At 31.9% G+C, this 18,315-nt stretch overlaps 1 long non-coding RNA gene across 2 annotated transcripts; it reads left to right on the forward strand.

Moving 5' to 3' along the window:
• The first annotated feature begins 2,458 nt into the window (after positions 1–2,458).
• Positions 2,459–7,646, forward strand: LOC136062607 (uncharacterized). Of its 2 annotated transcripts, none has more exons than XR_010624346.1 (2): positions 2,459–2,665; positions 3,434–7,646. It is a non-coding gene; the product is annotated as an uncharacterized LOC136062607 (long non-coding RNA). The 2 variants fall into 2 exon arrangements; XR_010624345.1 differs by having other exon boundaries at positions 3,437–7,646.
• The last annotated feature ends 10,669 nt before the right edge of the window (positions 7,647–18,315 follow it).

An 18,315-nucleotide genomic window follows, 5' to 3' on the forward strand; every position in this document is an offset into this window, starting at 1 on the left:
GCTTGTTAATTTTACAATTGTTGCAAACTTTCATATCATATTTCTCATAAACCATGTACAAAGAAATCTCCCAACCTTTATTACTTCTTCAAAAAGTATAAAGGAAACCAAGATCCCTTAACAAAACAGTGACTAAGGGATCACTTGGCCAAGACCAAAATTATTGTAATTTATTGTGGCAAATAGTTAATAGAGACAAAGGGAGCAACAATTGAGAGAAAAAATATATCATTATTATAGAAAATGATTGCTTACAATAATTCAATTAGATTTCTCTAGAATAATATTACAATCAAAGATTTACACGTATAAACATTTACTTCTTCTTAAGGTCACAAAAGATTTTTGACAAGTGAACAAATTAGCCATTCGAAACCAACAACCCTGGACAACTATGCAGCTTAGAAAGTTACTCTCATCATTAGGCATTCAACAACTTCAAATCCCTTCTACCAATGTTATAAGATTGCACATCAACAAATTGCAAAAGTAGTTTAAACTTGGCCACTTCACCCCCCATGCACCAGAATAAGAAACAACATCAAGCTCTCTTTTTGTTAACAATTGAAAAGCACATTTTTGTTTGTTTTTGGCAACTTGAAGCACGTTACTACAACTTGGACCCAAAGATTTACAATCACATATTTTGTGCTTCCAAAGGCAAAGAATTTTACAAAAACAGATATGAAGCAATTAGGAAATAAATATAAAATTTCTAAAACTAAATTATTCATCACAAGCTCCAATGAAAATAAAATATTAAAAGTTTAGGTAATTTCAACTTTCTTCAAATAACAATATTACTTTGCTTTTACAAAATAATGTTTCAACAATCCAAATTCAAATAAAAGAAATGTGCAAAGCTAGTAATCATTGGTGCATTTTATCAAATAGATGGAGTGTAGAAGGAATGACCACAAGAATAGAACATAAATTCCTAAATACCCAATACAAAAATTGTTCAAGATACATCATTCCACATCAAAGACTAATCATAATCATCAAAGAGTTCAACATGGTATCAGAGGAATCAAAAGGAAAAAAATCAAGAACACGTATGATAGAAAATTTCATGGGCCAAAAGAATCTTGAAAAAAAAATTTGGGAATTTTAAGACTTCCATTTATAATTTGACATTGATACATCAACATCAAATTTATGAAAATACATAATTATACAAGACAGGTGAAAAAAAAAAAAAAAAAAACTAAGATTAGAGAAGAGAAAATAGAAATAGAGGTTAAAAAAAAAAAAAAAATTGTATTACCACAACTATCTGATGAAAAAAATGTAAAAGTTGGGGAAAAAATCACTAAATTCACAAAGCCCCATGGAGCAGTTGAAAGTTTGCTTCGTCAACTAGAGAGAGAGGAGAGTAAAAGTACAGAGGAAAGTGGGCATGTGGATGTGGTTTGGGTAAGATGCAAAAACTGAGGGTGGCAGTGGTGGTGACAGCAGAGGGAGGAGGACTGGAGAAGTGAGAGTTTTTTTTTTTTTTTTTTTTTTTTTTTTTTTTTTTTTAAATTTGTATGGGAGAGATTGTTTTTGAATTAATGAGACAGAGAGGTGCTACGTTTACAACATTTTCTCGATATTTTTACAACAAATCATAGGTGGTTAGTTGTTATTAGTTCAAATTTGAAGCTAACACTAAGATTACTTTTTTGCCCTGACAATAACAATCAGTAACAACTTGCGACTTAGTATTTGTTGTGAAAATATTGTAAAAATATTGTGGACATAACATTTCTCAAATATTTTGACAGTTTAGTGAATTTTTTAACCTTTCATTGATGAGCTGGCACTTCACAAGAGCCATTGGATGGCTTTAACGGCTGCATAGGATCTCAATCCCTTGGGTGGGTCTACGAAGTAGTTGTTAGTAATTAGTTATGTGATTATCATAGTCAAGTTCAAAGCTCATTAAATACTAATCCAATCAGTAAGCAAACAATAAATTGCCTCCACAGTCAGGAGTAGTTATTGGGTGGGTTTACAAAGTAGTTGTTAGTTATTTGTTATGTGATTTGAGCCTCGCCAGCCAGATTCAAAGCTCATTAAATACTAATCCAATCAGTAAGCATACAATAAATTGCCTTCACGGTCATTAGATTGTGCTACTCCCAGAGTTTTGTGGAGTAAAAATGAAAAAAAGTCAACAACATGGGTGATGTTTATGAAGTTGATTGCTATTGGCAAAGAGTGTAACACCCCATGCCTTTTTCTTAAGAAAATTTAGATGTGCATAATATCGCAAGTGAATTTTATTTTTTCTTTAAGGTGGTTAATTATTTTTGCAAAGGTCTTTTGAATATCTAAAGCATATAATGGCATTTATGTGATTTGTGGTAATGAACTTGGTGAAAATTAAGGAAGCGAAGAAACTTAAGGGTAAAGTGGTAAATGCCTCCTCAAGATATTTGTAGTTAATGGTCCACAATCAACACAACCCCTCCTTGGATCCAGACGGTTCTCTCCCTCTTCTTGTGTTCTTCTCTAGCTTCTCTTCCTATTTTCTCCACCTCATGGTCGACCCATTGTAGGCTTCCTCTACTCACAACCACCCATTATCACCACTTAAAGCAACCTAAACCACACTAGCATTGCTCCATCTTAATGGAGGCAGCAAGTGTTCTCCTTGAGTTGCTAAAATAGTAATGTAAAGGTGAAATTTTCTTGGATCCACTTCCTTATTGTTTTGGTTATGGTCTAAAGCTTGTGTAGAGTCAATCTCTTGGGTGGGGATAATATTTTGATCTGGGTATTTCTTCTTGAGGATGTTTAAAAAGTGGGTAATGCAAGCTTCAGATATGGGTTGTGTGAGATGATTCTTTTAGTTTTTACGGTTTTTTATGCATTTTGCTAAACTTTGTTTTGTGGTCACTTGTTGTGTTAATTTCTTAAAATTCTAGTGTTTATGTATAGTACCAATGATAAAATAGTTTGTTGAGGATGAACATATGATATTTCTCAAAAGGGGATATGAAGTTTGGTGTTCAAAAATACCATTTGGCCTTACTTAATACTAAATTTGCTTTCTGTAGAAACTTTGCACACATTGTAGTTAAAAGTTCATAATAACTACCATGGATTGAATCTGGAAGCCTAAGATGGCTATAATGAAAGCTAATACACATATCTTTTACCCGATTCAAGTCTCAAAGCATTTGGGCTATGTTAATGTGTATAGTGTTGTAGGCTTTAGGCCCAACTAGATTACTTGTATAGCACGCATTCTTGTACTACACTCTTACTTGTACTACACTCATATGCCTCCTATATAAAAGCACTCATGTATATTCTTTCACTAAGAAATACAATACACTTATTCAGTATTTCTAACATGGTATCAGAATTATTGCTCTAACCTTTTCTTAGCAGTCTTGTCTTTATTGGTGTTACTCCATTCTTAATATCGCTTTCGCCGTCACAGCAGCAGTTGCAGTCTCTCGCTGTTGAACCTCCGATACCTCCCAGTTGTCGTCCTTGGGTTCTGGACCTGCAACTGACACTGCAAAGACCACTGTTCTTCTCATCACCGCCTCGAACATTGCTCCTACCAATTTTCTGCAGATCCTACTAAGATCATCTTATGCCAATCTACTCATCAATAGAAGTCCTGTAACCAACGGAGTCCGTACGTGCCTACATGCGGTGACATAGTAATCTGTGACGAAAGCCACGCGCCCCCACGCGCTGTCACCCATCTCAGTTGTACTGTCATGCACCCTCAAGCGCCACCTCTGTAAGTCATGCGCTTTCACACGCTCACACGTGCTCTCACGCGCTAGAACAGCCTGCTGACGCCATCGCTACCACGTTAGCCCTAATTGCTGACATCATTCGCTTGCATCATCCGGCAGTTGACTTCTTCTTTCTGCTTTGACTGTTGACTTCCACTTGGTTGACTGTTGACTTTTTTGCAATCCAGGTGCTCCTTACCCAGTCTTTTGCGTAGATTTCATTTTTGCAATCCATTTTTGCATATTTTGCTTCTAAATGAAGAATAAGGACATGTCTTCTTCTTGTTGCAATAATTATCGTCGACAATCCAGCAATCAATTTTTGCAAACGTTTTGGCCACAATTTTGAGACTTGCTATTATTGCAACAAATCAGTTGTTTCAATTTCTGCTACTAATATTGCTAACACTGAAAGTATCCAACCAATGGCTCCCATCTCTGCATAGTTTAAGTCTTCAGGATGCACTTTCACCATGTCCACACATGACCTTAAAAACATCATCGCCAATGTCATTCGTATGGTTGGTAATGCATCTTATTCCTCTTCTCTCTCAATTTTATCTGGTATGTCTCCTTCCTCTTGGCTTATGGATTCCGCTTGTAGCAATCACATGACACCTCACTCATCCTTATTTTCTGAACTCAAACCTGCACCACACCCTCTTAATATTCGCACAGTAAAATGGTTCCACAATGTCTAGTCATAATATAGGTTTTGTTTCAACCTCCAATCTTGCGGTTCCTGGGGTCTTTAATGTTCTTGATCTTTCTTACAATTTATTTTTTGTGGGACAATTAACTGAGTTGGGTTATTGCATTATATTTGATTATTCTGGGTGTATTGCGCAGTATCTGAGGACGGGATAGGAGCTTGGGACCGGTCCCAGTGTTGGGCGTATGTATCCTGTGGACAACCTTCGTCTTCCACTTGTTGCTCATGTTTCTATTGCTGCAGCTGCTATAGTTTCTTGAACTCCTTCCTTTGCACTTTGGCATGCTCGACTTGGTCATGCATCTTTCTCTTGAGTACAACAATTAGCTTCTAGAGGTTTGATAGGTTCAGTGTCTACAGAAAATTTTGATTGTGTTTTATGTCAATTAGGAAAATAACCAGCTTTGCCTTTCAATACTAGTGAATCAATATCCACTGATATCTTTGACCTTATTCATTTTGATGTTTGGGGACCTTCCTCTATCTCTAGTATTGGTGGGTCTCAATATTTTGTTGTCTTTGTTGATGATTACTCTTGCTATAGTTGGATTTTTAATATGAAGCATCGTTTTGAATTATTGCAAGTATATTCTAATTTTGCAAAAATGGTTGAAACTCAGTTTTCCAAATGCATCAAAATTTTTCAATTTGATAATGCTCTTGAATAAACTCAATATGCTTTTCAAGCTGTTTTGCATTCCTATGGCACTGTTCATCAACTAACTTGTCCAGTACCTCTCAGCAAAATGGTAGAGTCGAATGAAAATTTCGTCATATTCTTGACTCTGTTCGTGCTCTCCTTCTCTCTGCCAAAATTCCTGCTCCTTTTTGGGGTGAAGCTACTCTTCATGCTATTAATCGCATTCCAAGTCCTGTTATCCAAAATCAAACTTCATATAAGCGCCTTTTTGGGTCACCTCCTGACTATCACCACCTTCGCTCTTTCAATTCTGCTTGTTTCGTTCTTCTTTAGCTATATGAGCATAACAAACTTGAGCCTTAGTCAAGGCTTTGTTGTTTTCTTGGCTATGGTGAAACTCAAAATGGGTGTCGGTGTTATGATCCTGTCTCTCATCGTCTTCGTATCTCCCGCAATGTTGTCTTTTGGGAATATTGGCTCTTTGTCGAGCTCTCTCACTTTCATGCCTCCCTATCTTCCTCCTCTGTCTTAGATCTTTTTCTATATGAGGCACGTATACCTTCTATAGCTGCTCATGATCCTCCTATAGTTGCTCCTTATTCTCCTGTAGACTTCTCTATCCAAATATCATTGATCATTTTCCTAGTTCACCCTTTAATGAACAGGTGGAAGATGAACAGGTTGAAGACGAGCTACCCAACCCCAACCCTGAGCTTGGGTCCCCTACTTCTGCTCCGCCTGAAGATCTTGCACAAGACATTCCACCTCGTCACTCAACTCGGGTAAGATCCATTCCTACACATTTACTTGACTATCATTGTTACATTGGCCTTGCTAGACTACACAAGCCTCACACCTATCGTGAGGCTTCCACTGACCCTTTATGGCAGATTGCAATGAAAAAGGAACTTGATGCATTATCTAAAAACCATACTTGGGATTTGGTGACACTCCCCCCTAGGAAATCTGTGGTTGGTTGTAAGTGGACTTACAAGATTAAGACTCGCTTTGATGGGTCCATTGAGTGCTACAAAGCTCATCTTGTTGCAAAAGGTTTTACATAGGAGTATGGGATTGATTATGAAGAAACCTTTGCTCCGGTTGCTTATAACTCATCTATTCATGCCCTCTTAGCTGTTACTGCTGCCAATAAATGAGATATTTTTCAGATGGATGTCAAAAATGCATTCCTTAATGGGGATTTAAGTGAAGAAGTTTATATGCAACCTCCTTCTGGTCTCTCTGTTGACTCAAACAAGGTTTGTCATCTTCAACATGCACTTTATGGCCTTAACCAAGCTCCACGAGCTTGGTTTGCAAAATTCAGCTCTACCATTTCTCGCTTGGTTACATGGTCAGTCATTATGATTCTGCCTTATTTTTTTCGTCACATTGACAAAGGCATTATTTTACTTCTCCTGTATATGGATGATATGATCATAACTGGTGATGACCTCAGTGGCATTTAAGAACTTAAGAATTTTCTTAGTCAGCAGTTTGAGATGAAAGATCTTGGACATCTCAACTACTTCTTGGTTGTTGAAATCACTCATTCTACAAATGGACTTTATATTACTCAAGCCAAGTATGCCTCTGAACTTTTGTCTCGAACTGGACTCACTAATAGCAAGACTGTTGACACTCTAGTTGAGCTTAATACGCATTTGACTCCCTCAGGGGGGAAACCATTGTCTAATCCCTCCCCTTACATACACTTGGTTGGTAACCTAGTTTATCTCATTGTCATTCGACTAGACATTTCCTATGCTGTTCACCAGGTAAGCCAGTATCTGTCTGCTCCACAATTGACTTATTATGCTGCTGTTTTGCGCATTCTTTGATAACCTAAGGGCATTTGCTTCCATGGTCTTTTCTACTCTGCTCAGTCTCCTCTTATTCTCCGTGCATTTTCTAATGATGATTGGGCAGGAGATCCCACTGATCGCAGGTCCACCACTGATTATTGCTTTCTTTTTGGTTCTTCTCTGATTTCTTAGCGAAGCAAGAAACAAACTCATGTGGCCTGCTCTAGTACTGAAGAATAATATCGTGCCCTTGCTGATACCACATCTGAGCTTCTTTGGCTACAATGGCTTCTCAAAGACTTAGGTGTGTCTACATCCTCTGCTACTCCTCTTTATTATGACAACTAGAGTGTCATTCATATTGCTCACAATGATGTCTTCCGTGAATGGACTAAACATATCAAGATCGATTGTCATTTTATTCGTTATCATCTTGTCCATGGTGCTCTCAAGCTAATCTCAGTCTCCTTAAACATCAACTTGTAGATATCTTCACCAAGTCACATCCTAAGGGACGCTTTCGTACTTTGGTTGACAACCTCAAGTTGGTCTCACATCCACCTTGAGTTTGAGAGGGGCTGTTAACATGTATAGTGTTGTGGGCTTTAGGCCCAACTAGATTACTTGTATAACACACATTCTTGTATTACACTTTTACCTGTACTGCACTCATATGCCTCTTATATAAAGACACTCATGTATATTCTTTCACTAAGAAATACAATACACTTATTCAGTATTTCTAACAGGCTAGTATAATAATTATAATGATTTTTCTTTTGGGACTGTAAATTTGTCACTGATAGATTTGAGTAAGCTAAATTACGTGATTTTTAATAAATTATAGAAAAATCATTTTGAGCTGAATTTTTTGTGATACATACTAGACATATAAAGGTTTCGACCTATTTAATTTCAAGCTTTTTGGATAACAATAAGTGGACCAAACAAATTTTATAAAAATGGCTAACTTGTTGAAAGTTATCTGAAAGCGTGATTAGGATGCTGAGACTTTAAGGAATTTACTCCAAACTTTTGTTGTGTAGTTTAACTTGTAAGTTCATATGTGCTTTCTATGACAAGTGTTTTACTTTGGCTAATTTTATCATTGTTTGGTAGTAACATACATTGTATCAAGTTGGTAAATGCACATTGTTTGCTGAAGGAAAATTAAAGGCTTTGGTTGTGTTGTAGTCCTAAGAGTTTCTTGTATGCTTGTTTGGTTCCTATTTGGGTAGGGGTACTTGTCTTGAGATGGTCAAGCTAGGCTTTGGGGCCTTAGGTTTGATTTTCGAGGGAATTTTTTCCAATTTAAGGAGACAAATTTGATAGCATAATTTTGTAATAATCCTTGTTATTAATAGACTAGATACTTGTGTTTCTAGGTTCCAAGGTACTTGGTGATGGAACTAGTAACTTGATTGGTTGAATACGGTGCTCAGTTGAGGTAAATTTGGATTGGACTGTTGAGGTAAGTAGCTCTTTAATGACATTTTTGAAAATAACCATGTTGCATAAATGTTGTTTTTGAGTTAAACACGCTTTTGGAAACTACCTATGGAAACTATATTTTCCTAAAAATTATTGTATCATAACCTTAATATATATATATATATATATATATGATTATATATGAAAATGCATCATATTTGGTATTGCATTTGGGGAAATGCATGAATTGTTGATATAGAAAACTGAGCATCTTTTATTTAATCTTTGATAAGGAAATCATGGATTTTATGGTATATTAGAAAAATTCAAAGATGCTTATCTTGTCTTGTTACATGAGAAATTGATAGAAAGTCTTTTGATAAGACTGAAGTTGAAAACCTTACAAACTTTGTGAAAGTTAGATTATTTAAAGTTTTCCTGAAATTACCTAGATATAAACTATGTATTTGAAAGTAATGTAACCTGTGAGCTTTATGTGGTTTTAAAACCATGCCATGTGTGTTTTTCCGGTGATCACCCGATTTGGTTTCCGTAGTCTTTGTGACAACGGAATCAGATCCAGGTCAGTGTCCTTTCACTTTAGATGATGCGTTCTTCCCCACTGCTCATGGAAGGAAGAGGTTCCTTGATTGTGTGTGGGTGAGGATGTTGCCCACAGGGCCAAAAGACCACATGCAAAAGATATTCTATTTGACGCGCTCTCCATGCTACCCATGGAGGAAGAGAAAAACCTTGAGGGTATGGGTGAGATTGCTATCCATGGGGCCAAGAGACTACATACCAAAGAGGACAATATCATGCCAGTTGTGAATGGGTGGATCCCCTGACCGGTCTATGTGGTAGTGTGGTATATTTGTAATAATTTACCTTATGTTAGATATTATGGCTTTGGAAATTATATTGTTGGTGCTCACAGATTATAGTATATAATTTCAAGATATTTACTTTGAGAAACTTTGTGTTTCATTATTCAATCATTCTTGTCATATTATTATTATTGAAAATGAAACTTGCATTTTCTCCACCCCCATTAATTATGCTACTTACTGGGCTTTAGCTCATTCCACTCTCCGACAGATTTTCAGATAAATTTGCTATACCTTAGGCATGGAGCTTGTTTTATTGGTGGTGACTAGAGCATTATGCTAATTAAGAGATTTATGCTATGATTGATTGGTGACTCAACTTACTAAAATTTATCGAGGCCATAGCTAATTCTATTGGAGGTTAGGCTCTTGAGATTTGTTAGCCTTGGGCATAGTAGGCCTAGATTCTATTGTTGAGGTTGCCTATCCTAGGAAGAATTGTGATTATTTGTTGATCCATTTGGAGTTTTGGAATTTCATGTATATTTGGAGGCATCATTTGTTATTTGTATTGTTTGTAAATGTCTCATAGAGCTCTACTTTATATTGTGGAGAGTTCATAATGTTTATTTATCTTTATCAAAAAATAAAAAATCCCCTACAATATCTCTTTAAGGCTTGGTTTTTCATGCTTTGGACCCTTTTGGGTTTAGGGCGTGACAAAGAGGGTTCTTGGTTTTGAGAATGGGTCAAATCTCTTCATGTCATTTTCCTATATAGAGCAAGAACAAGTCCATTTTGTCAAGCAGGATAGCATAAGTGGCTATGTAACCCTACAAATATTTATCTTGTTTACTATTTCTAAGGAAAATGCTAATATGTGTTTGATTGATTTGCATGTTGGGGGTCTACTCTCATAATTACTAGTAGTGATCAAACAGAGACACTCATGTCCAATAATTTTATGGTTCTTGGAGGGTTCTTGGTTTTGAGAATGGGTCAAATTTGTTCATGCCATTTTCCTATATAGAGTGAGAACAAATCCATTTTGTCAACCAGGATAGGATAAGTGGCAATATAACCCTACAGATATTTATCTTGTTTACTATTTCTAAGGAAAATGCTAATATGTGTTTGATTGATTTGCACATCTGAGCTCTACTCCCATAATTAATAGTAGTGATCAAATAGAGACACTTCCGTCCAATCCTTTTATGGTTCTTGGAGGGTTCTTGGTTTTAAGAATGAGACAAATCTCTTCATGTCATTTTCCTATATAGAGCAAGAACAAGTCCATTTTGTCAAGTAAGATAGGATAAGCGGCAATGTAACACTATAGATATTTATCTTGTTTACTATTTCTAAGGAAAATGCTAATATGTGTTTGATTGATTTGCACGTCTGGGGTCTACTCCCATAATTAATAGTAGTGATCAAACAGTGACACTCCTATCCAATCTTTTTATGGTTCTTGGAGGGTTCTTGGTTTTGAGAATGGGTCAAATCTCTTCATGCCATTTTCCTATATAGAGAGAGAACAAGTCCATTTTGTCAAGTAGGATAGGATAAGCGGCAATGTAACGCTATAGATATTTATCTTGTTTACTATTTCTAAGGAAAATGCTAATACGTGTTTGATTGATTTGCACGTCTGGGGTCTACTTCCATAATTAATAGTAGTGATCAAACAAAGACACTCCTGTCCAATCCTTTTATGGTTCTTGGAGGGTTCTTGGTTTTGAGAATGGGTCAAATCTCTTCATGCCATTTTCCTATATAGAGCGAGAACAAGTCCATTTTGTCAAGCAGGATAGGATAAGTGGCAATGTAACCCTACGGATATTCATCTTGTTTACTATTTCTAATTAAAATGCTAATATGTGTTTGATTGATTTGCACGTCTAGGATTTACTCCCATAATTGATAGTAGTGATCAAACAAAGACACTCCCATCCAATCCTTTTATGGTTCTTGGAGAATGGGTCAAATCTCTTCATGCCATTTTCCTATATAGTGCGAGAACAAGTCCATTTTGTTAAGCAGGATAGGATAAGTGGCAATGTAACCCTGTAGATATTTATCTTGTTTACTATTTCTAAGGAAAATGCTAATATGTGTTTGATGGATTTGCACGTTTGGGATCTACTCCCATAATTAATAGTAGTGATTAAACAAAAACACTTCCGTCTAATCCTTTTATGGTTCTAATGCCCTATGATAATGATTAATAACCATGATTGAATATTGTATTTGAACCTCCAAGTGGGTTTCTAGGTAGTGAGTTCATTGGTCTAGGATTAATCTAAATCTAGAGGTCCTGAGTTCAATTCACCATACTTTCGGTCTATAAGGGTTTTTGGAGTGTTTAATGAATAAGAAGTGAAATAGTCTAACCAAACGTTAGGACATCACTACCATACTTCCAACTTTGTCAGCTAATTATTTTTATTTATATTTATTTTTGTAAGTTTATGTTCTTCAGTAGAAGAGAAGGAAAATTTAAAGAGATAAGCAAGATAGGAAAAAAAAAGTATATTACATTTTAAGAACGGAAAAAAGAGGTATATTGTATATCTCATTTTAAACTTTGTAGTTTATAGGTGTAACAAATTAAATCTTGTAGTTTTAAAGGTAAAAAATAAATAAATAAATAAATTATAAAGTCTTAAAAAGGTTACAAACATAAATCTTATGACATCTTTGGATAGTAATTGCACGACATGATCATGGCCACCATATTCTAGAAGACCAATTCATCAGGGAAGGTAAGTATCTAATACCTTCCCACTCTGTGACTTAACATTATTCAAAAGTTGAGCCTAAACTTCAACTTAAGTTTGGCTTATTTGCGAAACAAACGAACATAAACAAACTTTTTCTTGGGTTAAACTCAAGTTGTTTATAAACAACATAGTTTTTTAAAGTCATATTTATAGTCTAATTCTACACAATTTTCATTTGTTAAAATCTATATATTACTAAAAGTTGAAGTGTGGCATTTATTGCTGGTGAGCTCCTGAGCTCCTATTGCGCCACCTCATCGCCATGTCATTCGCCACATAATTATTATTCATTATTTATTCTTTTTTTTTTTACAAAAAAATACACACACACACACACACACATATATATATATATAAATAGATTATTGACTTTACATATTCATCTTTGTCTGTTTTAACATCTATATATATTTTCTTTTTATTTCCAATTTTCCTATAATTTTTTTTACATTCACTTATTTTTTAAAAATTTACACTTTTTTCAACCTTTCTTCTTCCCTTATCTTTTCATCTCCCCACTACCCTTTACTTTAATATTGCTAATCATTTTTCCCTTCATCTTCCTTTATTTGTCTCTTCTTATCCCTTCCCTCTTACTATAAATTTGTCACTTTTTTCCATTCTTTGCATAGTCTCTCTCTCTCTCTCTCTCTCTCTCTCTCTCTCTCTCTCTCTTTTAACATCTATATATATTTCTTTTTATTTCCAATTTTCCTATAATTTTTTTACATTCACTTATTTTTTAAAAATTTACACTTTTTCAACCTTTTCTTTCCTTATCTTTTCATCTCCCCACTACCCTTTACTTTAATATTGCTAATCATTTTTCCCTTCATCTTCCTTTATTTGTCTCTTCTTATCCCTTCCCTCTTACTATAAATTTGTCACTTTTTTCCATTCTTTGCATAGTCTCTCTCTCTCTCTCTCTCTCTCTCTCTCTCTCTCTCTCTCTCTCTTTTGGTGGATTTTTATTTTTATTGCATCTTCGCTTTAGGTTGATAAATTTTTGTGTTTTTAAGAACTTTAATTTAGGTTGATATGATTTAGTTTTGTGTTTTAAATTATTATTATTATTTTGCTCTTTGATTGTTAAATTTTATCCGATTACATTATACAAAATTAAAGATAGTAGAAAAAATAAAATAGTATTCCATTACATTTATTCTATATATTACTAAAAGTTGAAGCACGACATTTATTACTGATGAGCTCCTGTTGTGTCACCTCATCACCACGTCATTTGCCACATAATTATTATTTATTATTTATTCCTATTTTTTTACAATATATATATAGATTATTGACTTTACATATTCTTCTTTGTCTGTTTTAACATCTATATATATTTCCTTTTTATTTCCAATTTTCCTATAATTTTTTTACATTCACTTATTTTTTAAATATTTACACTTTCTTCAACCTTTCTTCTTTCCTTATCTTTTCATCTCCCCACTACCTTTTACTTTAATATTGCTAATCATTTTTCCCTTCATCTTCCTTTATTTGTCTCTTCTTATTTCTTCTCTCTTACTATAAATTTGTCACTCTTTTCCATTCTTTGCATAGTTTTCTTTCTCTCTCTCTCTCTCTCTCTCTCTCTCTCTCTCAATGTTTTGGTGGATTTTTATTTTTCATTACATCTCCGCTCAAGGTTGATAAATTTTTTTTTTTGTTTTTAAGAACTCTAATTTAGGTTGATACAATTTACTTTTGTGTTTAAGTTGTTATTATTATATTATTATTATATTATTATTTTGCACTTTGATTGTTAAATTTTATCCTATTACATTATAAAAAATTAAAGATAGTAGATAAAAATAAAATAGTATTCCATTACATCTATTCTATATATTACTAAATGTTGAAGCATGGCATTAATTACTGCTGAGCTCCTGTTGCGTCATCTCATCGCTACGTCATTCGCCACATAATTATTATTTATTCCTATTTTTTTTACAATATATATATATATATATATATATTAATAGATTATTGATTTTACATATTCTTCTTTGTCTGTTTTAACGTCTATATATATTTCTTTTTTATTTCCAATTTTCCTATAATTTTTTTACATTCACTTATTTTTTAAATATCTACACTTTCTTCAACCTTTCTTCTTCCCTTATCTTTTCATCTCTCCACTACCCTTTACTTTAATATTGCTATTCATTTTTCCCTTCATATTCCTTTATTTGTCTCTTCTTATCTCTTCTCTCTTAGTATAAATTTGTCACTCTTTTCCATTCTTTGCATATCTCTCTCTCTCTCTCTCTCAATGTTTTGGTGGATTTTTATTTTTTATTACATCTCCGCTCTAGGTTGATAAATTTTTGTGTTTTTAAGAACTCTAATTTAGGCTGATACAATTTAGTTTTGTGTTTTAAGTTGTTGTTGTTGTTGTTATTTATTATTATTATTATTATTTTGCTCTTTGATTGTTAAATTTTATCCGATTACATTATAAAAAATTAAAGATAGTAGATAAAAATAAAATAATATTCCATTACATAGCATAATATGGATAATTTAGTGTTTATTGATATATCTTTTAATTTTTCTTTCTTTTTTTCCTTCTCTTCTATTTTACTCAATATTGAAATTCAACCACATCCTCCTTATTATTAAATTATTTATATTTTCTCTCTCTCTTTTTGTTTTAAAAAATAAAAATGTAATATTTACTTAAATTCAAATAAAAGAAAATTGTGCTCATCAAATTGTACTCATTTTTTTTATCATTTACACTTTCTCCCACCTTTCTCCTTCTCTTTACCTTTTCATCTCCACAAACATTCTACCTTGATATCACTCTTCCTCTTTCCTTTTATCTTCCTTTATTTTGTTTCTCTTTATTATCATCCTCTTAGTATAAATTTTTCATTCACTCTTCCATTCTTTACATAATTTTCTTTCATAAAAAAAAGTGGTTATTTTCCACTCTTTCTCCCTCAATTTTTTGGTGGAATTTTATTTTTATTTTTCTTGCATCTCTATTTTAGCTTGATAAAGTTTTGTATTCTTTAGAACTCTATTTTGGTTGATGGGATTTAGTTTTGTGTTTTAAGTTTTTTATTTTTATTTTTATTTTTTTATGACTTTGATTGTTAAATATTATCACATTGCATTATAAATAATTAAAAATAGTATATAAGAATGTAATATTATTATATTACATAGAACCATTTGGATAAGTTAGTGTTTATTGTTATGCATTTTATTTTTATTTTTTTCTCATATCATTTTATTTAACATTTAAATTCAACCACATCCCTCATATATATCATTAAATTATTTATATTTCCACTCCTTTTTATTTTAAAAAAATTAAAATATAATATTTTGCCTAAATAATTAAATAAAATTGTCCACATTAAGTGGAGTAATGCTAGGGAAACACTCATTCTCACACCCAAGGCATCAAAGGAAGAATGAAATACAAAACAAATCAAGTTAGAAGCACTAAATTCAAAAAAAAAAAAAAAACCAATAATGCATATTTAATGTCATAGAATCATCATCAAATTTTAGAAAACGATAGGTTGCCAATGGAGAGAGAGAGAGAGAGGTGGTATAGGAAAAAAATCAATACAAAGTAATTAAGTGTAGATAAAGGAAAAAAAAAAAAAAAGCAAACATCAATTAGTAATCATTGATTGGAAAATAAAGAGGAAGAGGTTGTAAGGAGAAGTAAAAAATAAAATAGAGATTACCGTGTAGAGAACATTAAAAACTTTATAGTGTAGTAACATAAACCGTTAAATTCACTTAAAAAATTAAATCAACAATCAACAATTAAATACAGTCATAGTACTAAATTTAAATTTAAAACTAATCAAACTCTAACTATGGAAACCATATTAATCATAACTAAAAAAGAGATGTTCTCTGATAGTAGTAGAAATTACATAAGAAATAAAGTTAGAAAATTTAAAAATCCATTTTTTGACNCTCTTTTGGTGGATTTTTATTTTTATTGCATCTTCGCTTTAGGTTGATAAATTTTTGTGTTTTTAAGAACTTTAATTTAGGTTGATATGATTTAGTTTTGTGTTTTAAATTATTATTATTATTTTGCTCTTTGATTGTTAAATTTTATCCGATTACATTATACAAAATTAAAGATAGTAGAAAAAATAAAATAGTATTCCATTACATTTATTCTATATATTACTAAAAGTTGAAGGCATTTATTCTGTGAGCTCCTAGTTTGTCACCTCATCCCAGTCATTTGCCACATAATTATTATTTATTATTTATTCTTTTTTTAAAAAATCACCCCACACACATATATATATATATAGATTATTGACTTTACATATTCTCTTTGTCTGTTTTAACATCTATATATATTTCTTTTTATTTCCAATTTTCCTATAATTTTTTTACATTCACTTATTTTTTAAAATTTACACTTTTTCAACCTTTCTTCTTCCTTATCTTTTCATCTCCCCACTACCTTTACTTTAATATTGCTAATCATTTTTCCCTTCATCTTCCTTTATTTGTCTCTTCTTATTTCTTCCTCTTACTATAAATTTGTCACTTTTTCCATTCTTTGCATAGTTTCTTCTCTCTCTCTCTCTCTCTCTCTCTCTCTCTCTCTCTTTTTGGTGGATTTTTATTTTTATTCATCTCGCTAGGTTGATAAATTTTTTTTTTTGTTTTTAAGAACTTAATTTAGGTTGATAATTTATTTTGTTTTAGTGTTATTATTATATATTATTATTATTATTTTGCACTTTGATTGTTAAATTTTATCCTATTACATTATAAAAAATTAAAGATAGTAGATAAAAATAAAATAGTATTCCATTACATCTATTCTATATATTACTAAAGTTGAAGCATGGCATTAATTACTGCTGAGCTCCTGTTGCGTCACTCATCGCTACGTCATTCGCCACATAATTATTATTTATTCCTATTTTTTTTACAATATATATATATATATATATATAAATAGATTATTGATTTACATATTCTTCTTTGTCTGTTTTAACTCTATATATATTTCTTTTTTTTTCCAATTTTCCTATAATTTTTTTACATTCACTTATTTTTTAAATATCTACACTTTCTTCAACCTTTCTTCTTCCCTTATCTTTTCATCTCTCCACTACCCTTTACTTTAATATTGCTATCATTTTTCCCTTCATTTCCTTTATTTGTCTCTTCTTATCTCTTCTCTCTTATATAAATTTGTCACTCTTTTCCATTCTTTGCATAGTTCTCTCTCTCTCTCTCTCTCAATGTTTTGGTGGATTTTTATTTTTATTACATCTCCGCTCTAGGTTGATAAATTTTTGTGTTTTTAAGAACTCTAATTTAGGCTGATACATTTAGTTTTGTGTTTTAGTTGTTGTGTTGTTGTTATTATTATTATTATATTATATTTGCTCTTTGATTGTTAAATTTTATCCGATTACATTATAAAAAATTAAAGATAGTAGATAAAAATAAAATAATATTCCATTACATAGCATAATATGGATAATTTAGTGTTTATTGATATATCTTTTAATTTTTCTTTCTTTTTTCCTTCTCTTCTATTTTACTCAATATTGAAATTCAACCACATCCTCCTTATTATTAAATTATTTATATTTTCTCTCTCTCTTTTTGTTTTAAAAAATAAAAATGTAATATTTACTTAAATTCAAATAAAAGAAAATTGTGCTCATCAAATTGTACTCATTTTTTTATCATTTACACTTTCTCCCACCTTTCTCCTTCTCTTTACCTTTTCATCTCCACAAACATTCTACCTTGATATCACTCTTCCTCTTTCCTTTTATCTTCCTTTATTTTGTTTCTCTTTATTATCATCCTCTTAGTATAAATTTTTCATTCACTCTTCCATTCTTTACATAATTTTCTTTCATAAAAAAAAGTGGTTATTTTCCACTCTTTCTCCCTCAATTTTTTGGTGGAATTTTATTTTTATTTTTCTTGCATCTCTATTTTAGCTTGATAAAGTTTTGTATTCTTTAGAACTCTATTTTGGTTGATGGGATTTAGTTTTGTGTTTTAAGTTTTTTATTTTTATTTTTATTTTTTTATGACTTTGATTGTTAAATATTATCACATTGCATTATAAATAATTAAAAATAGTATATAAGAATGTAATATTATTATATTACATAGAACCATTTGGATAAGTTAGTGTTTATTGTTATGCATTTTATTTTTATTTTTTTCTCATATCATTTTATTTAACATTTAAATTCAACCACATCCCTCATATATATCATTAAATTATTTATATTTCCACTCCTTTTTATTTTAAAAAAATTAAAATATAATATTTTGCCTAAATAATTAAATAAAATTGTCCACATTAAGTGGAGTAATGCTAGGGAAACACTCATTCT

The sequence above is a fragment of the Quercus suber genome, unplaced genomic scaffold (assembly GCF_002906115.3).
Source record: "Quercus suber isolate HL8 unplaced genomic scaffold, Cork oak 2.0 scaffold_431, whole genome shotgun sequence".
Lineage (NCBI taxonomy): Eukaryota > Viridiplantae > Streptophyta > Magnoliopsida > Fagales > Fagaceae > Quercus > Quercus suber.